The 26,379-nt window shown below is 40.4% G+C and overlaps 1 protein-coding gene across 1 annotated transcript in view; it reads right to left on the minus strand.

Moving 5' to 3' along the window:
- rassf7a (Ras association domain family member 7a) overlaps positions 1–25,149 on the minus strand; it is a 47,494-nt gene extending 22,345 nt beyond the window's left edge. The window contains exon 1 of the mRNA XM_061823094.1: positions 25,044–25,149. The gene's annotated coding sequence lies outside the window, so the exon portion shown is untranslated. The remainder of the gene's footprint in view (positions 1–25,043) is intronic.
- Between the last annotated feature and the right edge of the window lie 1,230 nt (positions 25,150–26,379).

Below are 26,379 nucleotides of genomic sequence, written 5' to 3' on the forward strand. Positions count from 1 at the left end.
AATTGTTAGTCATTATTGCATTTTGGGTTTATATCGGATCCACTTCAATATGCAGGATTTACGCTCTGCTGTCTTTTTGTTCTCTTGACTGTTCACTACATCTTGACAAAAAGTAGACTTAAAGTAGCTTGGAAGCCAGGCTGCATGCTCTCCTGGTCGAGTGAAAACTTAAACATTGAAATTGTTTTTATCCAAGTTAAAGGGAATCTTTTCATGAACAATGCCTTGTAATAAAAAAAAACTGCAGCCAATGTGCTTCTTCCAATATATACAGTATATATATACACACCGTGAAGAAAATAAGTATTTGAACACCCTGCTATATTGCATTTTCTCCCACTTGGAAATCATGGAGGGGTCTGAAATTTTCATCATAGGTGCATCTCCAATGAGAGAGAGATAATCTGAAAAGAAAAATCCAGAAACCACAATGTATGATTTTTTTAACGATTTATTTGTGTGATACAGCTGCAAATAAGTATTTGAACACCTGAGAAAACCAATAATAATATTTGGCACAGTAGTCTTTGTTTGCAATTACAGAGGTCAAACGTTTCCTGTAGTTGTTCACCAGGTTTGCACACACTGCAGGATGGATTTTGGCCCACTCCTCCACACAGATCTTCTCTAGATGTCCTGTCCCATGTGCAGAAAAACACCCCTAAAGCATGATGCTACCACCTCCATGCTTAACAGTATGGATGGTGTTCTTGGGATGGAACTTATCATTGGACTTCCTCCAAACAAGGTCAGTGGAATTATGACCAAAAACTTCCATTTTGGTCTCATCTTTATTAACTTTATCAATTTTAAATTTAATCAAAACTTTCTCCCATGACTCCTCTGTATCATCCAAACGGTCATTGGGAAACCTAAGATGGGGCTTAACATGTGCTGGTTTAAGCCTGCATCCTTCTGTGCTATGCATGATTTCAAACCATGACGTCTTTGTGTATTAGCAACAGTCACCTTGGAAACGGTGGTCCCAAGTCTTTTCAGGTCATTGACCAAGTCCTGTCGTGTAGTCCTGGGCTGATTCCTCACCTTTCTAAGGATCATTGAGACCCCGCAAGGTGCTATCTTGCATGGGGCTCCACTCTGACTGAGATTGACAGTCAAGTTTAGCTTCTTCCATTTTCTAATGATTGCTCCAACAGTGGACCTTTTTTCACCAAGCTGCTTGGCAATTTCTCCGTCGCCCTTTCCAGCTGTGTGGAGTTGTAGAATTTTGTCTCTCTTGTCTCTGGACAGCTCTTTGGTCTTGGCCATGTTACAAGTTTGAGTCTTACTGATTGTATGGGGTGGACAGGTGTCTTTATGCAGGTAACGACCTCACACAGGTGCATCTGATTCAGAATAATACATGGAGTGGAGGTGGACTTTTAAAGGTGGACTAAAAACTCTTTGAGGGTCAGAATTCTTGCTGATAGACGGGTGTTCAAATACCTTTTTACAGCTGTATCATACATATTGTTAAAAAAATAATAATAATCATACATTATGATTTTTAGATTCTCTCTCTCACAGTGGACATGCACCTACGATGAAAATTTCAGAGCTCTCCAGGATTTCTAAGTGGGAGAACTTGCAAATAAGGGTGTTCAAATACTTATTTTCTTCACTGTAAAAATTAGATATTTAGGAAACTGCTTTGTTTATCATTTGATAAGTCGACAAAGAAAGCTCCCTTTGACCATTAAATATTTTGCTGTTAGCATTTAACATTGTTTTTTATGGGAAGTAGTCCACCAAGACTATACAGTCTCTGGTTTTCTAGGCTATCAATGTCACTTGGTTTTCAGTTGGGATAAAAGACTCCATACCGTCTCAAAGAACATTTTTAAGACACCTAACATCACAGTTAAAGGCACTGTCCATTAACTGTGATGTTAGGTGTCTTAGAACTAGAAGTTGTACCTTTTAATAAAAATAAAAGTTAAAACTCTTAAAAGGGGATGTATCTCCTTTAAATACCTTCAAAAGGAACTCGACAAACCAGATTTTTTTTTTTTTTTTTTTTTTAAATTGTATGTTGGCATCTCTGGAATTCCCACCTGGAATTATTCTATTCATGACAAATCGACATTTCTAAAGTTTCCAGCTAACTGATCATGGGGAGGATTCTACACCACATGTAATACTAAAGTTAGAAAATTGAATAAATTCAGAATGTCAAATAAACGTGCTTTTAAGAGTACTAGACACACCTGTTATCAGTCCCAGTCTCAGGTTCAGTCTTCGGGCAGGTACAGCCCTAAGACATAGCAGAAGCATATTACTTGTGCTCATATTCGTCTTTATGCCAAATAAGTGATTACATCAAAAACACGGACCTGTCTGCTGATTCAAAGGTTTTCAAGATGAAAGCAAAGAATTACACTCATTTCATCCCAATCCACGTGAGGGATGTTTAAAAACCACTGTGGCGAGAGAAACCCCTTAACTGCTGGATTTAACTAGAATGGCACAGTTAAACTTCATTCTTTGAAAAGCTAAAACAAACGGAGGAAAAAAAAATATAGAGATGCTAAAGTCTAAAACATTGGCTCGTGTAGTCTGTGGTGTAAAATAGCTTCTCTCACACCCACTTAATATTTACCTTGGGAGTTCCAACACACTTGACCCTTAGAGACACATACTGAATCTGGGAAACAACGTCAGCTATGATGTAACCGACAGATCTTCAGGTCATGTGTTTTCAATTACTATAGTAGGACTTTGGTTTGAGTTTTTTTTTTTTTTTCTGTAGCAGTCTTTGGTAATGTATACTGACTATTTTTGACAATACTAGCTCTAAACCACCCTGTGACAAGAACTCATTTTGCCACAGTCAAAAGAATTGTTTTGTTTCCAATGGCTTTTGACCAATAATTGACAGGATGCTTCCTTCCCCCTTTCCATCACCAAATCCAACTGGATATGTTAAATTGTGCTATATATTATAATATAGTGTGAGAGCTAAATAGATCTTTAAAAAAAAGAAAGAAAAAGGACTAAGCTTAAATGGTGTTTTCACTATCTAAAAAAAATCTTGGATTGTGAATAACATGCCAGTCTTGAGAAACATTTATGAGGTCAGCAGGATTTCCGATGTAATGTTCAAAATTCAAATTACATATTACACAGCATCATTTACCCAACCATCTGAACTGGAAGCATTTAAATTCACAGTGGGTGTCATGGGCAGGGTGAGGATCACAAGTGGTTAGGGTGAGTCCATATTTATGGACCGTATATTTTGATGAGGACATCTATTCACAATCAGAGTTAACTCCCCATCATTACTCTATGAGGAGACAGAATAACGAGCCTGCCAATGCTGCCAGTCTGAGCCGACGGTTGTGTGCGTGTGCAAACAAGCGTGTCAAGGGGTGCAGAAAAAGCTAGTTTTATTTATGCCTTATTGGCAGTATTTTAGGAGCCAAGGTAGTTCTGCAAGGTCTAACTTTCATTCCTCTGCCCCAATATTACTGGGAGTACTTCAAGGGAAAATCCAGTGGTTTGCATTAACAATGTATCCAATAGCTCATCTAATATGTACGCTATCTTGACAATGTGATGTTAAATCCTCTCTCCTTTAATAGTGTTTTGAGAGGGTTAGGCAATTACGAGTTTTCAGTGGCGCTGCCAGTTTCGCGAGTCACATGACCTCCGTGGGCGTATGTGACATGTTACGTGCCGTTCCAAACGCTCGATTGCATGGGACACCATTATGCCCAGCGCTGATTTCCCGGATTTATCCTCATCTGATGAAGAAATAGCGGTATCGGTTGATCAGGAAGACGGAGGAATACTTCCATACAGACTTGAACCTTTGGCTGTAAATAATGCCGTGAGCTGAGCTCCGCTGAGCGCCGGAGCCGTGAGCATGCCCCCCGCGAGCGAGCGCCACTGCTCGGCTGTAAATAATGTTGAATATCCGGATGGTTCTTCGGGCGGAATGACACTGAGTCTGACGAGCTCGCTCTCAGCCGGGAGTTCTCTCTATACCTGCGTGGGCTTTCTCTCTGTGTACTTCGGTTTTCTACCACATCCCCAAAACACACAATGAAGGTTAATTGAAAACTGTAAAATGCCTGTGGTGTGAGGTGTGAATGGTTGTTTATATGTGCCCTGCGATTGGCTGGTGACCAGAGTCAGCTGGAACAGGCTCTAACACGCATGTCACCCTAGTGAGGATAAGCGATACGTAAAATATATGGATGGACAGTAATAAATAATAATAATAATAATAGGACAAGCACAGTGACCGACTGGTGAGCACATCTGACTCACAGTTCTGACGTCCCGGGTTAAAATCCGGCTCCCCTATGTGGAGTTTGGATATTCTCGTCATGCATGCACAGGTTTTCTCCACGAACTCCGGTTTCCTCCTACATTCCAAAAACGTATGGTAGATTAATTGAAGACTCTAAATTGCCTGTAAGTGTGAATGTGAGTGTGAATAGTTGTCTATATGTGTCTGATGACCAGTTCAGACCCACAGTTCCGCACGCACACACACACACACACACACACACACACACACACACACGGAGTATCCCCAAGAAGTTTCAGTTGTTTGTTTAAACATGTTAGACTGCTTCTCTATGTAGATTGATGTTTTATTAGCCACATACCATTGGCATGCCACGAGCAACATTTACTGGCATTTTCTCTCACCTTTGTTTATTCAGATATGTCAGTGTTAAAAGTGACCTAAAGTTTTGAGAACTGGAGGATGAGTCTGTCAAGTGCACCTGCCTAACCCTGTCCACTTGGTCGATTTAGTATTTCCAAGTCCCAAGGCAGAGATTTTCTCTTTCTTCTGGGTGTCTTGACACCACCCCCGCCCCCATCTTCCTTTTCCCCACCCTGTCCAGGGCCCTTGGCTGAGACACCCTGTTATTTACTGCCAAGAGAATTCTGTGAGCACAAAGTCAAAACAGCATTGCTGGTTGAGCAACGGAGCAACCTGTGGCTTGGTCTTGCACGCAGAACCTACGTGGCCTTCCCAAAGGTGGGGGTCAGAGATGTTTACAACACCAATCACCATCCACATGGGAGACAAATAGACTAAAGACATCCAGAAACCCTTCAACGATAAAATGTTTCTCCGGTTAAAGGAGTATAAGAGCAGATGTGTGCCAATAAGTTTCATGACGTGACAGAACCAACAACCATGAACTAACTCAGGCAACAAAAAGTTGTTCTTGACGGATTGGCAACACTCTCAAAGCGGAACTTCATGTTCAGCTGGATTGATTTGAGAAAATGACCTTAGGTGAACAAAGTTCTGATAATAACTTCTGTAATCTAACCAAAACCCATTGCTTCATTGATAAGGGATTTTGGAAAGGGTACTCCAAAGGACCCTCAGCCTATTAACTTTGTGATGGCGGGCTCATGGAATGCCAGCAGACCATGACTTTCTTGCCAGTGTTGGCTCCATCCAATGCCCCACAGCCTTCTCCATGTGCAGTACATACAAACAATTCCAATGAAGTTAGGACATTGTGCTAAACAAAATCAGAATAAAAAGACTTGCAAATCAGTTAATTGAATAATTACAAAGACAAGATATTTATAATTCAACCTGGAAAAACTATTGTTTTGAGCAAATAATCATTAACCTGGAATTTTACTGGTGCAACATCATCCAAAAAAGGTGGGATGAGGCCATGTTTACCACTGCGTTACCTAACCTTTTCTTTTGACAACATTCAATAAACATTTGGGAACTGGGGACACTATTTGTTGAAGGTTTGTAGGTGGAATTTTTACACATTCCTGTTTGATGTACAACTTCAGCTGTTCAACAATCCGGGGTCTCCGTCGTCATATTTTACGCTTCATAATGTGGCACACATTTTCAATGGGAGACTGGTCTGGACTGCAGATAGGCCAGTCTAGTACCCACACTCTTTTACGACAAAGCCATCCTGTTGTATCACACACAGAAGGTGGTTTGGCATTGTCTTGCTAAAATCAGCACGGGTAGCCATGTTGCTTGGATGGCAGCATGTTTCTCCAAAACTTTGTGGCATGCCCACATCATCATGAATGTTATATCATTTGTCAAAACGGAACCCCATCATCTACAGTATCCATTACATTAGTTCTAATTATTTTTAGATGTTCATTATAATAAGAAAAAAGCATGATAAAAATTAATTAGTTAAACACATGATATCTGTCACACATGAGCACCATGCCGTGCATACACAGTAATAAATGAAAAAATAATAATGGAGGGCCTATTCGTCATATTTCAGAGGCATTAAAAAAAAATTCTAGTTTATCATGATACTTCTGGGAAAACAGTCTTTTAAAAAATAATTTAGCGTGACAAGTCTGCATATACTGGTTTTCAACAACATGTTTACAAATGCACTTAACATGACTTAAGGTCTAAAAAGCAGAACCACAGTGAAATTCCTTGCCTAAATCCCCTTCTTCCTCTCAGTAATTATAGTCTCCCACCTGACAGCCGTAGGTCTGTAGTTTTCCTTTGCCTCTTCATATACAACAGGTGAAGTAGGGCTTGCTGGGCAATATGCCACTTTTTTTTTTTGACTAATTTTGTGATCAATGTGTGGTTTACCCATCGTACCTCAACAGATACCTGGGAGATGAGAAGTCTTCATTCAAAATCAAGGATGGGTTGCAAGCTTGATGCAATTAATGCAAGTAAGGGTTATGCTACCAAATATTAAATCTCATTCACTTTAGGTTAATCATGTCTGTTCCGATACATTTACACACTTGAACAGAGGGTGGGTCTGTCCTGAGTTGTTTAATACATTTTGAAGTAAATACCTGTAGCATGAAATAGGGTTAAAGCTGGCATTCTGACATGTTATCTACCCTAATCATCTTTTCATCTGAAACCCAAATGTCTTCATTATACAACAAAAACAAAGGAATTGACCTTGCCATTCAAATACTTATGGTGGGGACTGCATTTGGATGACTAGAAAAGATTGGATGAATGGCAAACTGGGTTGACTTTGTATTGGAAACAGGTGTGAGGATGAGAGAGCTGGGTGTGAGATGAGAATGTGATGCAAGGAGGACTGGATCAATTTTTTATCACAGTAGTGTACTTCCACCCTAATGGATCTGACATGAGCACAACACCGCCTTTTGTCCCATTGCACAGGCAGGGGAAGGACACGTGGAACAAAGAGTGTGAGAGTTAGACAGAGGTACACTACAAAAAAAAAAAAAAAAAAAAAGCAGAAATTGGCTTGAACCACATTCCCAAAATAATCATAGCCTGAAACTATGCAGACATATTATTTCATGTCCTAGTGTCATCCAATTACCTCCGGCCCTGAGTGTATCTGTGGGAGCCGGTAAACATGTCTGATAAGGACCTGAGAAATGAAGTCACTTCACAGCATGAAAAATTACTTTGTAAATTTCCATCAAGAATCCCCAAAGATATCGTGCTGTGCATGGCCAGGCTTGCTTTCCTTTCCACGTGAGCTAAATGACAGACAGGCTCTTTGACAGAAGTGACAGACTACGCTGCCTGCAGTCGTTAATGGAAATCCATCTACGTATTACAGCAGTGAAAGAAGTGCAAAATAAGGGTGATTACAACAAAATACAATGACTTTGAGAAGATGCTTAGCTATCACCATCTTAAGAGGCTAATTCAAGGACAAAGCAAAAAGCCCAAGCTGTGAGGAGCTGTACAGTAAATCGAAGGAGAGAGGAAACAAGCACTTACAAGGTGTGTATAAATTTCAGATGACACAACAGTAAAGCATACCATTCCTCTGCTATGTCATCAATCATAGTAGATACTTGTCAATTACAGAGACAAAAGCAATGGCATGCTCTCAGAAACTAAAAATGAATTTACATATGTTGGTTTTCCACTAAGCAGCAGCTTCAACTTTTCAACAAGATTTTTAACTTTTTAAGTAAGTAAATGCTATTTGGGATATGGACATTGTTTTAGCAGTGTTACACAAGGTATAAAAACCACATGGGACCTAGAGTAAAGACTATTTTAAATGTCTTGGGGGCAGGGGGGAAAAGAAAGGGGGGGGCTCTCTTAAAGTAATTTTTCTCTAAACGAAAAAGGGAAAAATTTCTGATTGGCTAATCGGGTTACCAACACAACTACTTAAAGATTCTGGGAAATATTCCAATTGACCATATTATTACAATGTTATAATGTCGGACTTTATATTAAAGGCAAACATTACTGAGAAAGGGTAAGTGGCAACATTCATACAAGACAGGGTAAGGTCAAAATAAATGAATAAACAGCAAAAAACCTGGTTATGGCAATAAAAAGCTACGGTTAGCTATAATCATTTTGTGATCATTCTAGTTAGGGTATAACTGACTAGGAGCAGTAAAATAAGAACTGAAAAAACGTGAAAGTGGAGGAAGCTCCAATCAATATCCACAATGGGATTAAAAAAAATTTATGCTAATGATATCAAAACTTGTCTTCCCGGCCTATAACATGCAGAGGATTGTTGTTGAGAATCTTGGCGTGCATGATCATAAATAAGAGTTTAATTAGGCTTTGATGCTTGTATTATATTATTTGAGATGTGTAGCACACTAACACTTAATCGAGGTTGGGGCATGTTGGACTGAACTCTGCCCATGCCTCCAATAAATTAATCTTTAATCCTTCAGTGATAAAAGCAGCAGCCAGTGTGACAAGAAGCAGCATGCACTTGTCACATAGTTCTAACACTGAACGTTCCCTTTAAAAGGTGTTAAAAAAAAAAAAAAAAAAACAAAAAACATACAAATGTTGAACATGGAGCACTTCTGCGAAAAATAAAAAAAATAATCAAGAGAGTACAATCATCAAAACAGGTTTGAGTCGTTCATTAAGGACGACTTCATAGTAAAGACAACTAGAAAGGTTTACTTGTCAAGACACGGCTTAATTACCGAAAGGTGAATTTATCTGATTGAAAATTAATAATTATGGTTGGAGAGTAAGCTACACAGTCAAAAGATGACTTGAGTGAAACTTCTTTCCATTGACATTCAAACAAGCAAGGACATATTTAAAAAAAAAAAAAAAAAAAAAAAACTTTCCACTCACCAGAAAGAATATAGTTCCACTGCCTTTAGTCTCCTTAGCTCACACTTCTTCTCTGCCTTTCTGAACAAAATCCTTTACAACTGGCACAGTCGCAGAATCCAGTCCAGTGTGGCAGTTAGTGTTTGCGAACATCAGTGTGTGTATGACAACGCGAGACGACGGTGACAGTCAGGAAGAAGAGGTCAGAGGCAGTCGGACGCGGTGACCAAGTGATATCAAGGATGTGGCTTCCTCTTTTCTCGTTCGGTCTTGCTGCCTACCTCAGGAATGCACTGCTCTTGGGTGTCTCCACTCCAGCCAAGATCGGAGAGCCTGAAAGAGTTTCTCTTGCTCTGTCTCTCTCTCTCTCTCTCTTCCTGACTACACTGCTCCTCCTCCTCTCAGCCACAGAGAAACACACCACATCAGTCACTCCTCCCTATGTCACGGTTTCTCCCCACCCTGTCCTGCTGTTCTGAAAGATCAGGTGCCTCCTCCTTTTTCAGGTGTTTACAGCGTCATGTTCTCTTTGGATCAGTTTCCTCATATCTCCCTGTTTTGTAGCCAACAATAAACGTTGAAAAAATGTGAGTCCATAGAAGAGTTGTGCGGCTGAAACTTTATACAACCAAGAAACTGAGGTAATAAAATATCCACTCCTAACCCTAACCCAGCTGATTACGCAAACAAAACCGTCAATTTTGCTTCCTTTTCACTAGAATGACATCATAGCACAGGTGACTGGGAGTACATGTACACAAGTTGACTCAATGTCCTTTATGATTAAAAATGATTAAAAACTTTGAAAAACAAAACCTTATATAAAACAAAGAAAAATAATACAACTAAAAGTGTAGAGTGCAACAAATAATTTAAGAGCGGAAATGCTCTTTAAAAAAAATCTGAAAAAAGGAGTCATTAGCTTGGACTTGGGGAAAAATTTCACAACTCATGCTGACAGCACTTCTTTTGGCAACTTACTCCGCTTGTGTGCAGCATAACAGCTAAATGCTGATTCTTCATGAGTGCTTTAGACTCTGTGGTCAACTATTTGGCCTTAGTCAAATTAACTCAATTAACTACTTTATTTCTGGAGCTAGAATTCTGATCCTCAAAGACCTGTTAGTCCGCCTTTTAAAGTTCACCTCCACTCCATGTATTACCCTGAAATCAGATGCACCTGTGTGAGGTCATAAGCTGCATAAAGACACCTGTCCACCCCTTACAATCTGTAAGACTCAAACTTGTAACATGGCCAAGACCAAAGAGCTGTCCAAAGCCACCAGAGATAAAATTGTACAACTCCACACAGATGGAAAGTCCTACGGAGAAATTGCCAAGCAGCTTGGTGAAAAAAGGTCCACGGTTGGAGCAATCATTACAAAATGGAAGAAGCTAACCATGACGGTCAATCTCAATCGGAGTGGAGCCCCATGAAAGATATCACCTCGTGGGGTCTCAGTGATCCTTAGAAAGGTGAGGAATCAGCCCAGGACTACACGACAGGACTTGGTCAATGACCTGAAAAGACTTGAGACCATCGTTTCCATGGTGACTGTTGCTAATACACAAAAGACATCATGGTTTGAAATCATGCATGGCACAGAAGGTTCCAGGCTTAAACCAGCACATGTTAAGGCCCGTCTTAAGTTGACAGTTTCCATGAGTTTTGTGAAAATCAGTTAACTGAGCACAACATGACACCAGATCATAATGAGGCACACATTTTCAATGGGTAAGCAGTCCAGTCAGTCTCTTTTACTACGAAGCCACGCTGTTGTAACACGTACAGAATGTGGTTTGGCATTGTCTCGCTAAAATAAGCAGGTGCATCCTTCAAAAAGACGTTGCTTGGATGGCAGCATGTTTCTCCAAAACCTGTATGCACCTTTCACCATTGATGGCACCAACCCAGCACCACACCATCACTGATGCTGGCTTTGAAGTTTGGGTCCATAACAGTCCTCCTCCTTTTCCTCTTCGGCTTGGAGGACACAATGTCCACAGTTTCCAAAAAACACTTTGAAATGTAGACGGTTCGGACCACAGAACACTTTTCCATTTTGCATCAGTCAGTCTTAGATGAGCTTGGGCCCAGAAAAGACCGCAGCATTTCTGAGTGTTGTCGATAAATGGCAATTTTCCTATGCATTGTAGAGTTTTAAGTTGCACTGACATGTAATGTCAAACTGTATTGACCAAAATTGGTTTTCTGAAGTTTACCTGAGCCCATGCGGTGAAGTCTTTTATACAGTGGTGTCCGTTTTTGATGCAGTACTGCCTAAGTGATCGAACATCACGAATATTCAATGTTCGTTTTTGGCCTTGGCGCTTACATGCAGTGATTTCTCCAGATTCTATGAACCTTTTATGCTATTATGGACCGTAGATGAAATCCCTAAATGACTTGCAATTGTACATTGAGGAACATCGTCCTTAAATTGTTCGACTATTTTCTCACACACTTGTTCACAAAGACATGAACCTCGACACATCTTTGCTTGCGACTGTCTTTGTAGAGTATTGAATTAAATATAAGTTTAATTTGTATTTGTAATCATTGGATTCTTCTTTTGTTAATGTCCCAATTTCATTGGAATTGGGTTTGTCCATATAATTCCACATAGATATACTCAGGTACACATGTATACACATGCATATACAGACAGACACACATATTTATATACACCGGTACACATATTTATGAAGTGTATACATACACTATATAAAATACATGTATATACACTGAACAAAGTCCAAACGCAACATTTATTTTTACACCTGTTTTTGTGAGCTGGACTCAAAGGTCTAAAAATTTTTCTGCGGACACAATGTGCCTGTTCGATAAAGAGTGAACATTTTAAGGGGGTCTGAATCCTTTCCTTACCCAATGTAGATTTAATTTTATGCAGTACCTGCATAATTCGAAAAGAGGACACTCAAAGCTTTTAGTCAGACTCTCCCCATGGAGAATTGTTTCACTTCTGTGGGCCACTTTAGTATACTGTCTATGAAGCAATGCTTTTTGCACATCTAAGTTGTGCTGTCAGGCAAATCCCTTATGAAGAGTCAAGTAAACGCCTCCAGAGGAATTACTATACCAAAGGGCAAAGTGAGAAAAGGTTAACACGTCGCAGAGAGAGACATTTTGGAGGAGCGTAGAAATCAGCACATAATATGGATCATGACAGGCAAAGCTTCAATATCATCATTTTTGGGGTTTTTGTTTGTTTGTGAGACTCCCAAAATCCTGCATTATAGGTCTAAAGAACTGAAGATAGAACCAAAACAGGACTAGAGAGGGTAACGTCACATGATTTGGAGGATTAACAGTCCAAAACCTCTCTGAATTTGCTGACACCTTCCAGGCATTCCTCAGGGCAGCTCTTACTCCTGTGCCTCCTTCACTCCTGCCTCCTCTGTCAAACCTCCCATATCATCCCCCATTTTCTCTGTGACTCAAACATTCTTGCAACGCCCCTTACCATGCCCCCACTTGCCTACCCTTCTTTATTCAGCAGATAAGCAAAAGAAAATGGACAGGCAGCCCTCAAAAAGCTGAAAAAAGTGCTTTTGTAAGATTCTATTGCTGATTTAGCATTGTCCACCCCCACAAAAGAATTACATTCCTCATAATACAATAACCTGCAAAACAAGTGATGGGTATATACCCATCTGTCCACAGTTGTGAGTAATCCAAAAGTCTGCTAAGAGGAGATGATATGGCAAGAGACTGGTTGTGTTTGCCAGGGGTTAAAAAGGTGGCGAGGAAAATAGCATACAGAGGGGAATGCATGCTGATAGTCTTTTTTGGCCTTTAAGCACCATGAATGAATAGTATTAAGTTCCAGATAGAAAACTTTGCCTCTTCCAATCTTTGTTGTTGACACTCCATCTCTCCTTTTTATTTAGTCAATTTTTCACAAGTCAACTAAGCCGGCCTTCTGAAAGAAGTAGCATCATGGTTAAAAAAAAAAAAAAAAAAACACCACCAATAACCCCTGAAAGAATGTGAATTGTTGATGACATCTGTTTTCAAGTTGGAACAGCCAGAGAGGATTGTGTGCTGATTTATACGAAAAATGCCTTAGTATGGCTGTCAAATTAGCCCATGGCTATGCTTCACTTGTACAATTACGCTATGTGTATCATTTTAACTTTCACCAAAGAGGATAAGTACACTGTCAAAATGGGAATTAACTGCACGCCAAAGTGAAACTGTTCTAAGACCTCCTAGAAGCCAAAGTAGATGAATTGCCAGGCTTGAAAACAAACAATTATTGAACACGGGGAATTTTTTTCTTGTAGCCAAAAAACATTGGGATTATGATCCGTTCATATTGAAACAAAATCAACTAAAATATGTCAGACACGTGCCAGGTCAAGAGTAGTTGATGGCACTTTGCAACTTTGCCACTGTACATGCCTCTACTTGTCATACAGTAGGAAAAAAGATGTGAAAAGAAAAAAACTTTTGAATAGACTTTGGGGCCATATACAGTACTATGCTGTAAGATTGAAGACTTTGCAAAGTAATTTAAAGCAGACTGATGGATACTTTAGTAATGTAAATACATAATGCTCTAGAAATCCAAACACTAATACAGCACACTGTGGACTACTCCTACATGGCCAAGCTGAAACCGTCGTACACATAAATTTGCTACCTCTTTTACAGATGAGTATTCAGCATGTGCTTCAAACTGTCACATAATTGAGTGGAGAAAGCAACACTGTTGTCAATTTTTCTTCTTTTTATTCTTGTGTAAATAGTCCCTTACAAGAGGTTAAAAACTTGGCCTTCTCATCATAGCCATTTATTTCTTGTTTTTCTTCTATTTTGTCTTTTTTTTTTTCTTCAGTTTAGGCTGGCTTCACAACTCCTTAAAACAGGTGTACTCAGCTTCTACATAACGCTGTGCTGCACTGTTAAAAAGGAAAAACTATGAAAACCGATTTTGACTTGCATAAGAAGAAATTTGAAAAAATTCTTCAATGCTTTGGAGCGGTCCTCTTCATCTTCATTCACTCATTCAATGAGCTCACAAGTTTCATTTCATGACTTGTTTTTTTTTTTTCATGACACACACTGACCAAATACAAGAATTAAAAACAGATATTGTCATTCATGACAAAAAATAAATCCAAGAGAAGTAAATATGACCCATGGTAGCAGTTGACAGGTCGGTTTAGTACAGTGAAAAACTGCACAGACAGATACTGAAGATGATTTTATTGCATCTAAAATAATATAACGATGCATTTTGTCAATTTCTATAGAGGACATGAAAAATAAACGTTTACTAAAGGCAAAACCTTACACAAAAGCCCACTAATAGCAGTACAAGCCCTGAGACAAAACGGTTATTGCAAAACATGATGGTGGCTAATGCTGGGGTAAGGACTCCTGATTTTACCATGATGGAAACAAAAACGAAGCTTAACAGACAGGAAATGGGGGTTTGTGGCCTTGGAGCTCTCAGGTTGTAACAGTCAGGGGTCAGAGGTGGACAAAAGCTTCATAAGCCCCAGACTAAGCAAGGTAGACACCGCTGGACACTCTCACTCACCGTCTCCACTGAGCTTTAACAACACAATTCACTTTAGTGCATTTGTTCAACTTGAGGTAATGCATTTTGTCCAGTTAAAATAGCATTCCAGTTAAGGTACTTCAACAGCAGCCGTCTGTTCTTTTACTCCTAACATACAATATGGCTGCCACAATGTGTCTGGGGGGAAAGAACGATTCAAACACCTGCAGAAACAACAGCATTTAAAAGCTTTCACTGGACCTCTCGCTCTCATGGTCGATTTCCCTCTGAGGCTTTACTGGATCAAAGCATAACTGTAGCTTGGTGAGAAAATCCTTTGTAGCTTGAATCATACACTATGCACACAAACAAAATTTGGGGAAAAAAAATACTATATGCCCAATTGTGCACACAGATATGATCACAATAGTGAAGAACAGATCTCTCTCATGATACAATCGCAACGACAGATGCTGTATTTTAAAGCAGAGAATGTATGCAAAACAAATTCAGCCCAAATAGAAGCTTAAAGTCTTCTTGAATTTTAAAGAGTCCCATCATCATCTTCATCAGAGTTCAAGTATGTGAGAGAGTGGGCGTACGTGAGACTGAATTAATGATGTCTATTATCAGACATGCTAGTTTACTAATCAGCTTTTAGACAATGCCCATGTGTGTGAAGGTGTGTGCATCTCTGTCTGGCATATGACATGTCTACATGTCATACATAAGGTGATATGTTTGGATTATCTGGTCAGCAGTTGACATAATGGCAGCTGGTAAAACGCTACAACAAGGCCCTAGTGGGTGTTTCGCCCTTGTTACATCAGCCACAGAAAGGCTTTGCTCAATGACACACATTACACTGCTCCTTTTTGTTCACGTTGTGTAAATGAAGAGAATTATATATTTCAGTGCTTGGCTGTATGACCTAGAATTATTTCATAAATATGAGACTTATACAATAGAAGTGCATCGACTGTGGATTCTAATGTGTATGTGTAAAGAACATTGGACCTCCGAGAGCAAACGATTTGCTGCAGGATAATGGTTGACTTACGACTCATTGAGATATGTAATGAATTACAGCCAATAAGAAATAGTTCCAGGAAAGGAACTTTGAGGGACAGATGGTGGTGGACTTTGCAAAAAGGATGGAGATGGCTGTAGTGAACACTTATTTCCAGAAGAGGGAGGAACATATAGTGACCTACAAGAGTGGAGGTAGAAGCACGCAGGTGGATTATATTTTGTGCAGACGATGTAATCTGAAGGAGGTTACTGACTGTAAAGTAGTGGTAGGGAGAGTGTAGCTCGACAGCATAGGATGGTAGTGTGAAGGATGACTCTGGTGGTGGGTAGGAAGATTAAGAAGACAAAGGTAGAGCAGAGAACCATGTGGTGGAAGCTGAGAAAGGAAGAATGTTGTGCGGCCTTTCGGAAAGAGGTAAAACAGGCTCTCGATGGACAGCAGAAGCTTCCAGAAGACTGGACAACGCCAGCCAAGGTAATCAGAGAGACAGGCAGGAGAGTACTTGGTGTGTCTTTTGGTAGGAAAGGGGAGAAGGAGACTTGGTGGTGGAACCCCAAAATACAGGGAGTCATACAAGGAAAGAGATTAGCGAAGAAGAAGTGGGATACTGAGAGGAATGAGGAGAGGCGAAAGGAGTACATCGAGATGCGACGTAGGGCAAAGGTAGAGGTGGCAAAGGCTAAAAAAGAGGCATATGAAGACATGTACACCAGGTTGGACACGAAAGAAGGAGAAAAGGATCTCTACAGGTTGGCCAGACAGAGGGATAGAGATGGTAAGGATGTGCAGCAGGTTAGGGTGATTAAGGATAGAGATGGAAATGTGTTGACTGGTGCCAGTAGTGTGCTAAATAGATGGAAAAAATACTTTGAGAAGTTGATGAATGAAGAAAATGAGAGAGAAGGAAGAGTTGAAGAGGCAAGTGTGAAGGGCCAGGAAGTGGCAATGATTACTAAGGGGGAAGTCAGAAAGGCACGACAAAGGATGAAAAATGGAAAGGCAGTTGGTCCTGATGACATACCGGAAGAGGTATGAAAGCAATTTGGAGAGATGGCTGTGGAGTTTTTGACCAACTTATTCAACAGAATACTAGTGGGCAAACAGATGCCGGAAGAATGGAGGAAAAGTGTTCTAGTTCCCATTTTTAAGAACAAAGGGGATGTTCAGAGCTGTGGGAACTATAGAGAAATAAAGTTGATGAGCCACACAATGAAGTTATGTGAAAGAGTAGTGGAGGCTAGACTCAGGACAGAAGTAAGTATCTGTGAGCAACAGTATGGTTTCATGCATAGAAAGAGTACCACAAATGCATTATTTGCCTTGAGGAGGCTAGTGGTAAAGTACAGAGAAGGTCAGAAGGAACTACATTGTGTCTTTGTGGATCTAGAGAAAGCCTATGACAGAGTACCAAGAGAGGAACTGTGGTACTGCATGCGTAAGTCTGGTGTGGCAGAGAAGTATGTTAAAATAGTACAGGACATGTATGATGGCAGCAGAACAATGGTGAGGTGTGCCTTAGGAATTTAAGGTGGAGGTGGGTCTGCATCAGGGATCAGCTCTGAGCCCCTTCCTGTTTGCAGTGGTAATGGATAGGCTGACAGATGAGGTTAGAGTGGAATCCGATTGGACCATGATGTTCGCAGATGATATTGTGATATGCAGTGAAAGCAGGGAGCATGCAGAGGAACAATTAGAAAGATGGAGACATGCACTGGAAAGGAGAGGAATGAAGATTAGCCGAAGTAAAACAGAATATATGTGCGTGAATGAGAAAAGTGGAGGGGGAAGAGTGAGGCTACAGGGAGAAGAGATAGCGAGGGTGGAGGACTTCAAATATTTAGGGTCAACAATCCAGAGCAATGGTGAGTGTGGTAAGGAAGTGAAGAAACGGGTCCAAGCAGGTTGGAACAGCTGGCGGAAGGTGTCTGGTGTGTTATGTGACAGAAGAGTCTCTGCTAGGATGAAGGCCAAAGTTTACAAAACAGTGGTGAGGCCAGCCATGATGTATGGATTAGAGACGGTGGCACTGAAGAAACAACAGGAAGCAGAACTGGAGGTGGCAGAAATGAAGATGTTGATGTTCTCGCTCGGAGTGACCAGGTTGGATAGGATTAGAAATGAGCTCATTAGAGGGACAGCCAAAGTTGGATGTTTTGCTGACAAGGTTCGAGAGAGCAGACTTCGATGGTTTGGACATGTTCAGAGGCGAGAGAGTGAGTATATTGGTGGTAGGGTGCTGAGGATGGAGCTGCCAGGCAAAAGGGCGAGAGGAAGACCAAAGAGAAGGTTTAGGGATGTGGTGAGGGAAGACATGAGGGCAGTTGGGGTTAGAGAGGAAGATGCGGGAGATAGGCTAAGATGGAAAAAGATGACACGCTGTGGCGACCCCCAACGGGACAAGCCGAAAGGAAAAGAAGAAAAAGAAGATAGCCAATAAGAAATAACAGCAAGAATTCATTCCAAGGTCAACCTATTGAGCCAACACACACAAAGCCAAATGTTTACATACACTGTGCAAAAACATTTAAATTGTGTAATTGTCCAAAGTTAAATGAGGCTAAACCTCTCCTTTTTCAGGTCAGTCAGGATCACCAAAAGTGTCGGAAGCAGTGGAACTCGTTGGCCTCACAGTTCTGAGGTCGAGGGTTCAATCTCGGCAAACATGCATTCATTGGACATACTAAATTGCCTTTAGGGTTGACTTTGAGTGCAACTGTTCTCTGTCTCCATGTGCCCTGCGATTGGCTGGCAACCAGTACAGGGTGTACCCCGCCTCCTGCCCCTTGACAGCTGGGATCGGCTCCAGCACTCCCACGACCCTTGTGAGGATAAGCGGTCAAGAAAATGGATGGATTCATTCTCAGTGAGTAACCTTTCAGCTGACTTCAGTACAGGACTCCGTTCACTGTGGATAATGACACTTTCGTACCAGCTTCATCCAGCATATTCACAAGGTATTTTGCTCTGGTGTTGACTTACATATTTTAGACCAAAACACATTAATCTCTTGTCTGTCTCCTTTCTGAGCATTGTAATGGCTGAACGTTCCCGTATTTATACTTGCATATAATTGTTTGAACAGATGAACATTGCACCTTCAAGCACATGGAAATTTTACCCAAAGATGAGAGAGACTTGTGGAGCGCCACAATTGTTTCTCTGATTTCCTGGCCAATTTCTTTGATTTGATTTGAGACCAATGTTTTTTCTGCATAGTGTATGTAACTTTCTGACTTCATTTGTACTTCACTCTTCAAGTACCACCATAATGGTCCACATTAAAATACATAGATGTAAGTGTTCATCAAAATGACACAGGTCTTGTTCCAAAGAATTGTATTTACTATTGTAAGCCACTGTAACGTGAAGTACACAGAGATCTCCATTGATGTACATTCCATGTCCGAGATGCACAAAAATGATCAGTGACGCATAAAGCATGGTGGAGCTGCGTACAAGGCTACACAACATAACTTACCAACTATACGTACACTATGTGTGCAAGGCTTCAACTAAGTGGTCTCTCATTGCAAAAAGTTTTTTTTGCACAAAAAAAAACACATTGAAAAGCAAAACTGCAAATCAGTTTTAACACAAAGGTGGTCACAAAAACATAGGTAGGAGGGGACGTGACACAAACCCACATATATATGATGTTTGAATAGTAGAAGGTCATCAGAGAGAGTGCACCAAAGGGAGGGGCAGGGATTGTGCATCTGGTGTTTCCACAGAAACCAAACACAGACACAATCATTTGGTGGGTGGAACCCAAGAAGGGAAGCAGTGAGAGTACCACTTCAGGATGGTTACCATGCCAAAGACATCTACGCCGCTGTTTAGATTCACAAACACAGATGTTTGTCACCTGATCGGCAGTTTTCAGACAAGCAAAGAAGAACATGGACCACAAAACAAATACGGATTACAACAGCGATCTCAGTGGATACAAGTCAAATAAAGTGCAGGTGGTGCATGACGAATTAATTTCTACAAACAAATGCATATATGTTTTACAATTTGCAATGGCATCATCTATTAAAGAACACAAAACTCATCCAGTTTCCCTGCTAATACAATACCTAATACAACCTCAATATACAAAAGCACAATTAAAAAAAACAAAACAAAACCTAAAGTAAACCTAAACTTTCGTTTATGTTACAATGTTTGAAATTATGGGGACTATGTGTTCATTTTTGTAACTCACCTCGTCCAACTTATCTTTCTGTGTATCTACTTGGTGAAAAAGGAGAAGAGGAAGAGAAGGAAGAGCGAGACAAGCCTGTTACTGACAGTGTGTGCTACCTGATCTGCCACCGCCTATGGGAGAGACAGACACAGGCATGCTTACAGCAGTGTAAGGGGGGGGGGGGGCTTAAGAGCAAAGTGAAGTGCTGCCGCCATTCCCTGTTGCCTGGACAACCGACGCTCTTTCAAAGAAATCATCCAATGGCAAACATAGCCAATTGTTTTCAGACAAAAGTCACATGACAGCTCCAACGCCACTTCCAAATGGCAGAGTTCAGAGGGGAGGCGGGGTACAACCGTTGCGCTGCTTACGGGTGGCATGTGAAGACAAGGGCAGACTAAGAAGATCGCTGAGAAGTTTTCTAGGCTAACTAACACAACATAACCAAAACAACGCAGCTTTTGAATATGAAGTTTAGTTTATAGCCAAATAGTTTAACCTTCCACTAGTGAGTGTAGAATGCTTCTATATGTGTGTATTATCTGTCAATGAAATCAGATTAAGTTGGGATATTTATGCTCCCGTGCTATGAAAATCCATATCCTTCATAGTTTTTGCAAAACGTAGGTCAAGATGAATTTGTCACTTAGATTATGTTTTACATCTAAACGGGTTGTTGATTATATGCAATTGCCAATTACAGGCACAAGGCAGGAAAATAAACCGATCCATTTCAGGCCTTGGTGCTACAGACACACGAATTACGGTTAAAGTACAAGCCTACTTGTTGGTGTTGGGTACCTACCAACTCAATTGCAGATATGGCTGAATGACAGTCCAACTACATCTTATTTAAAGCTCAAACTTGTACCTTGTATCACCTTCCAAACTCAGAGGAGTTGAGGAATAAGAATTATGCTGTGTTCAACACATTTCGTGGAGGATGATTTTGTAAACTCTGAAGAGTTCAGCAAAACCCGGAGATGTGCCAACATCACACAGGTTACCCAGTTCTCCACAAGCCACAAGTACTATCTCAGAAGCTATCATGATTACGATTACGGCGACGTGTCATCAGTCGAGTAATACCAAACTGTCTCACAATGGTCTAAATCCAGTTCACATTCCCTATGAGTAGGAGAAGAATCCAATGCTTAGGGAATTCTATTTCACAATGACAGGAAGAGCTAACTTGGTCACAGTGAATGCTTGGCCACCGCAAGCTAGTTACCCCTGTGGTACAATTTCTAACAGCTCCATATTAAGTAGCTGCCGAGATATAACCGAGTAGCAATCATAGTGAAGTTGTTTTCCATATGAAATATTCACAAGAAAATCACATTTCACCTGCAAGCCATTTTGGGCCATTTAGAATGCGATATTATGAATACAAAACAAACAAACAAATAAATTAAGCAACACTGTGGTCGATTGGGGAGCGCATCTGCCTCGCAGCTAATAGGATCGGGTTAAAATCTGGCCTTGCCTACAGTAAGTGTATCGCCACCTCTACCTTTGCCCTACGACGCACTCAATGTATTCCTTATCGCTGTCCGTGTCCCACTTCTTCTTCACTAATCTCTTTCCTTGGATGACTTCCTGTATTTTGGGGTTCCACCACTAAGTCTCCTCCTCCCTTTTCCTTCCAGAAGACACCCCAAGTACTCTCCTGCCTGCCTCTCTGAATCCCTTGGCAGTAGTATTCCAGTCTTGACCATCTGGAGCCTGTCTCACCTCTTTTCGAAAGGCCACACAACATTCTTCCTTTCTCAACTTCCATCACTTGATTCTCTGCTCTACCTTTGTCTTCTTAATCTTCCTACCTGCTGCCATAGTCATCCTACACACCACCATCTCATGCTGTCGAGCCACACTCTCCCCCACCACTACCTTAAAGTCGGTAACCTCCTTCAGATTACATGTCACATAATGACAGTAATGTCCATCAATTATTAGTCAAGGATCAACACCCACAATTTAGTTTTCATGCAAAGACAAGGGTAATGTTCATCAGCTAGGCATAAATCCTGTGAACATGGCATCATCTTCAAGTCCTGGGGTTGGAAATTCTGGTCGGATTCTCTGCACAGCACATGATGGTATAACAACCCTGTTGCTTTTGCCAAAAGGCCCCGCGAGACCACCTCACCAACTGTTTGTACACCACGTGGCAATTTCCTTGATGTCCTTCTCCTGTGAAGGTGTTTCTGCCACAATGGTATTCAAAGACATGACTTACTCCAATACAAATGGGTTAGGGCAGACTGGGTGAAAGCCTTCGTGGTTAACAATGCAAGCCAAGGCGGTTCCATCCAACTTCTGGGCGGTTTCTGTGATTTCCTTACAGCAGTGGCATTCTCTTTGGGAAGGCATCGTCTGGCAATTTCCACATTTCCACATGGGTAAAAATATAATCAGTTAAAATAAAGTTATTTGGTTTGTTTTAAGCACAAAGTTGTATTTCATTACTATCTTTTGCTCACCAAGATAAGGCTGAAATAATGCCGCTGTGGTGTAAAGCTCTATCATTTATTCATTATACGCTGACTAAAGTGTGAAAACATGACATACTTGAATGTATGCAACGCTACATTAATAACAATTAAGAAACGGACAGTTAAATTCACAAGTTGCCCCTTATGTCCTTCTAATACAGCTAAATTACATATTTCTATACAGTATATATGGCTATTAGCTACAACTACTAATCATTTAGTTTAAATAACGATAATCACTGGCTAAATGTAAGCGTACTGTACTGTCCAACTCAGAGCGAACTATATACATGATATTTAAACGAAGAACGATACCGAAGGTTTCGATTTTTGTTTCACACCGACTCAGTCGCTAGTATAACAACAACAAATGACTCACTGCTGTGTACAAGCACCATCAGACGTTTAAACGTGTTTGAATTAGATTATTTCGTCAACAAAGTGTACATAGACTTCTTGAGGCACATACCAGTCTATGTTTTCGACTTGGTCAGGTCTCGCCGAATCCTGTACTTGTCTTGCGTTCGTCAACTCCAGTTCGAACATATGTATATGGTTGAATTCCAACTGTTTTTTGAACATGGGAAGCATTACAAAAATTCCTGCTCTTCAGTTCCTATATCTTCCACAGAACATTCCATAAAAACTTCATCATTGCTGTCTATCTCCTCGAGATCCCACTTGCAGCGTCTATGATTCTCTTTGTAGGAAGCCATTGTGTTTAGATTTAGTGGGATGTCACACACAGCTTCAACAGAGCCTCGGTTTGAAACAGACATCAGAAGCATTCGGGTTCCAAAAAAATGTGCACTTTGGCGCTAATTTATTTTATTTCTGTTGTGTTGAGAATTTTTTGAATTTTTGTTTTATGAGCTTTTAGCTACATTTATATGACAAAAATAAAATACATTTCCTCTGAATTAGTACTTTAAGGTAAAAACATTACTGTATTGTGGAAAAAAGTACTAGAAAAGAAAATCAAAGTGTTGCTAAAGGTGAAGTCATCAAAAACTGCAAATATAATAAATATTCCATTTGACTTACATAGCACTTTTAAAGAAAGCCAATCGTGATCAGTGTTCTCGTGATAACTTCTGCTGTGTATGACAATTTCTTGCCACGAAATAAAGAATGAATGAGTATTGTTGTGTTTATAACCTAATCCTGTTTAGCTATTAAGTCATGCAGAATGGTGTCTCTGTATGCCTTTTCATGCCGGAACTGTTCTGCTCCAGAACAGGAAAGTTTAATATACTCTGTGTTGGTATTACAGCTACTGGAAATACCATCCATCCATTTTTGAGTCACTTATCCTCACAAGGATGGGAACACTGGAGCCTATCCCAGCTATTATCGGGCAGGACACGGGGTAATCCATGAACTGATTGCCAGCCAATTACAGGGCACATGATGAACACAGACAACAATCGCACTCACAATCACATTTAGGGGCAAGTTAGAGTTTCTAATTAATGAATCTCTTTAGGATATGGGAGGAAACCGGAGTGCCCAGAGAGAACCCACGCAAGCACATTAAATGAGCAAGTTAGTTGAGACTTGACATGCCAATACAGTCCAGTAAGTACCTAAATGGAGACAAACACACCAATCCCAGTACACTTCTCTAAAGACTTAACTTAAGATAGATCGACGGATGCCAATTGTGATCCATGAAGATAACCATGTGTGTGCGTACATAAATGTTCAAATGAGTGCCAGTGTGATATCTAGCAACCAGTTTAGGGTGTACCGCACCTCCAGCCTGAAGATAGCTGGGTTGGGCTCTAGGACTCACGCAACCCTTGTGAGGATAAGTGGCTCGATCGATCGATCGATAGATCAATAGATCTATCGATAGATCGATAGATAGATCGATAGATCGATAGAAAGATAGATGCACGATGGGCTCAGCTGGAAAGCATTGCCCTCACAGTTTTGAGGTCGATCCCAGACTTGCCTTGTGTGGAGTTTGGATGTTCTCCCCGTGCCTGCGTAGGTTTTCTCTGGGTGCACTGGTTTTCTCCCACACCCCAAAAACATGCAACATTAATTGGACACTCTACATTGCCCCTAGGCGTGATTGTGAGTGGGGCTGTTTGTCTCCTTGTGCCCTGCGATTGGCTGGCAACCAGTTCAGGGTGTACCCTGCCTCCTGCTCATTGACAGCTGGGATAGGCTCCAGCACTCCCTGCGACCCTTGTGAGGATAAGCGGCTAAGAAAATTGATAGCTATATATATATATATATATATATATATATATATATATATATATATATATAAATAAAGAGAGAGAGAGAGGAGAGAGAGAGAGAGAGAGAGAGCGAGAGAGAGAGAGTCAGAGAGAGGTTAACTTGTTGTTATAACCAGCCTTGTTAGCTTTGCAGAACTCCCTGCACCTCACTGATGTTTCTCACCTTTTTATTCAACTTATCTAGCTACATGGCAAACAGCACGCCGCTATCTATGAACTGTGCCCAAAAAATATAAACCACTGCAACACGTTACAGAAAGACAGCAAATAACACACTAATAGTAATATTCATTAATAGTATCTAAAGCGAGACGTGCAATTCCAGTTATTCAAATGAGTCTGTTTCAACTTTTTAGCGTGTTTAAATCTGCAGGTGCGCCACTTGTTGCATCACCGAGCGATGGGCGACATACACTTCTACGGTACAGTACAGTATTTCACATTCGTGACACACAGCCACGCATATTCTGGAACGCGTACAACTAAACAGAACTTACAGTTAGACGTCCAGCAACAGTGGAACTCTGAATAACACGATTAACAACCTATTTCTGCGCCCAAACAAGCCATTGTTAGCACGTCGTCCGCTTTCTGGAATTTCCGGCCAATATTTCAAACTAAAGGTCACGCTTCCAAAAAAAAAAAAAAAAAAAAAAAAAAAAAAAAAAAAAAAAGGAATACGGCGTGATTCGTGCTGTATCTTTCACTTCTTCACACGTTTTGTGACATGTCACTTTCGATGTGTTCATGGGAATTAATTCGCCATACATTTATTTAAATATTATTTTAATGCTCTGACGTGATTTAATTCTGCCAGAATTCAAAACATTCCTATCTATGAAATCCCTTTGTGAATTATATGACATGTGTGCAACCATACTCGGCACAATGGGGAGGCATCCTTGTCATTTTGGTTATCCGACCATGCCATTTGTCTCCGAACATGGAATGTACCGAAACTTTGCCCCTACTACTGTACTTCAGCTTTGTTGTTGGCAGGCAGCTCAAAGGGGAGTTTCATATCCTATGGAAAATGATGACATGCTGTGGCAATCCCTAATAGGACAAGCCGAAAGGAAAAGAAGTTTTGTCCATCGTTGCCCCCAGAGAATCATCTGGAGTGATACATAAAATGTTAATTTGCTTTTTTAGATTCACATCTTTAAGTACGGTGTATGTACTATGGATATTTACTATATGGGGGGCCTAGATAGATAGATAGATAGATAGATAGATAGATAGATAGATAGATAGATAGATAGATAGATAGATAGATAGATAGATAGATAGATAGATAGATAGATAGATAGATATAGATAGATAGATAGATAGATAGATAGAATTATTTGCCTTTTTTGCAATGTCCCCGCTTTGTCTGAAATCATCGAACGAATGTAAATATCAGACAAAGATAGCCCAAGTAAACATAGAAATCAGTATTTAAACAGTGATTTTATTTATTGAAGAGATAAAAGGTATTCAAAGCTCCCTGGCCTTGTGTGACAAAGTAATTCTCCCTAAACCTAATAAGGTTGGAACACCCTCAGCAGAAATCATGCATTTTCTATAATGGCCCTCAATGAGTTCAATTCAACAACAGTGCATACTCACAAATTTGATCTTAAATCATGTGTATCCATATTTAATGCATAAATCTGTTGAGAGCTTGCTGAGAGCGATAGGTAGGGGATGACTTTGAAGTTTTTTTTTTTCTTCCAAGTTTACAATATAGTGTAGGACAACAAACATAGTTCTTCTGTGAACAAGTTGAGTGAACATCAACCTCAGGGATGAATCATTAACTTAATGGGGAAGCACGTGAAGGATTCTGTA

Source organism: Syngnathoides biaculeatus, chromosome 6 (assembly GCF_019802595.1).
Source record: "Syngnathoides biaculeatus isolate LvHL_M chromosome 6, ASM1980259v1, whole genome shotgun sequence".
NCBI classification, from domain to species: domain Eukaryota; kingdom Metazoa; phylum Chordata; class Actinopteri; order Syngnathiformes; family Syngnathidae; genus Syngnathoides; species Syngnathoides biaculeatus.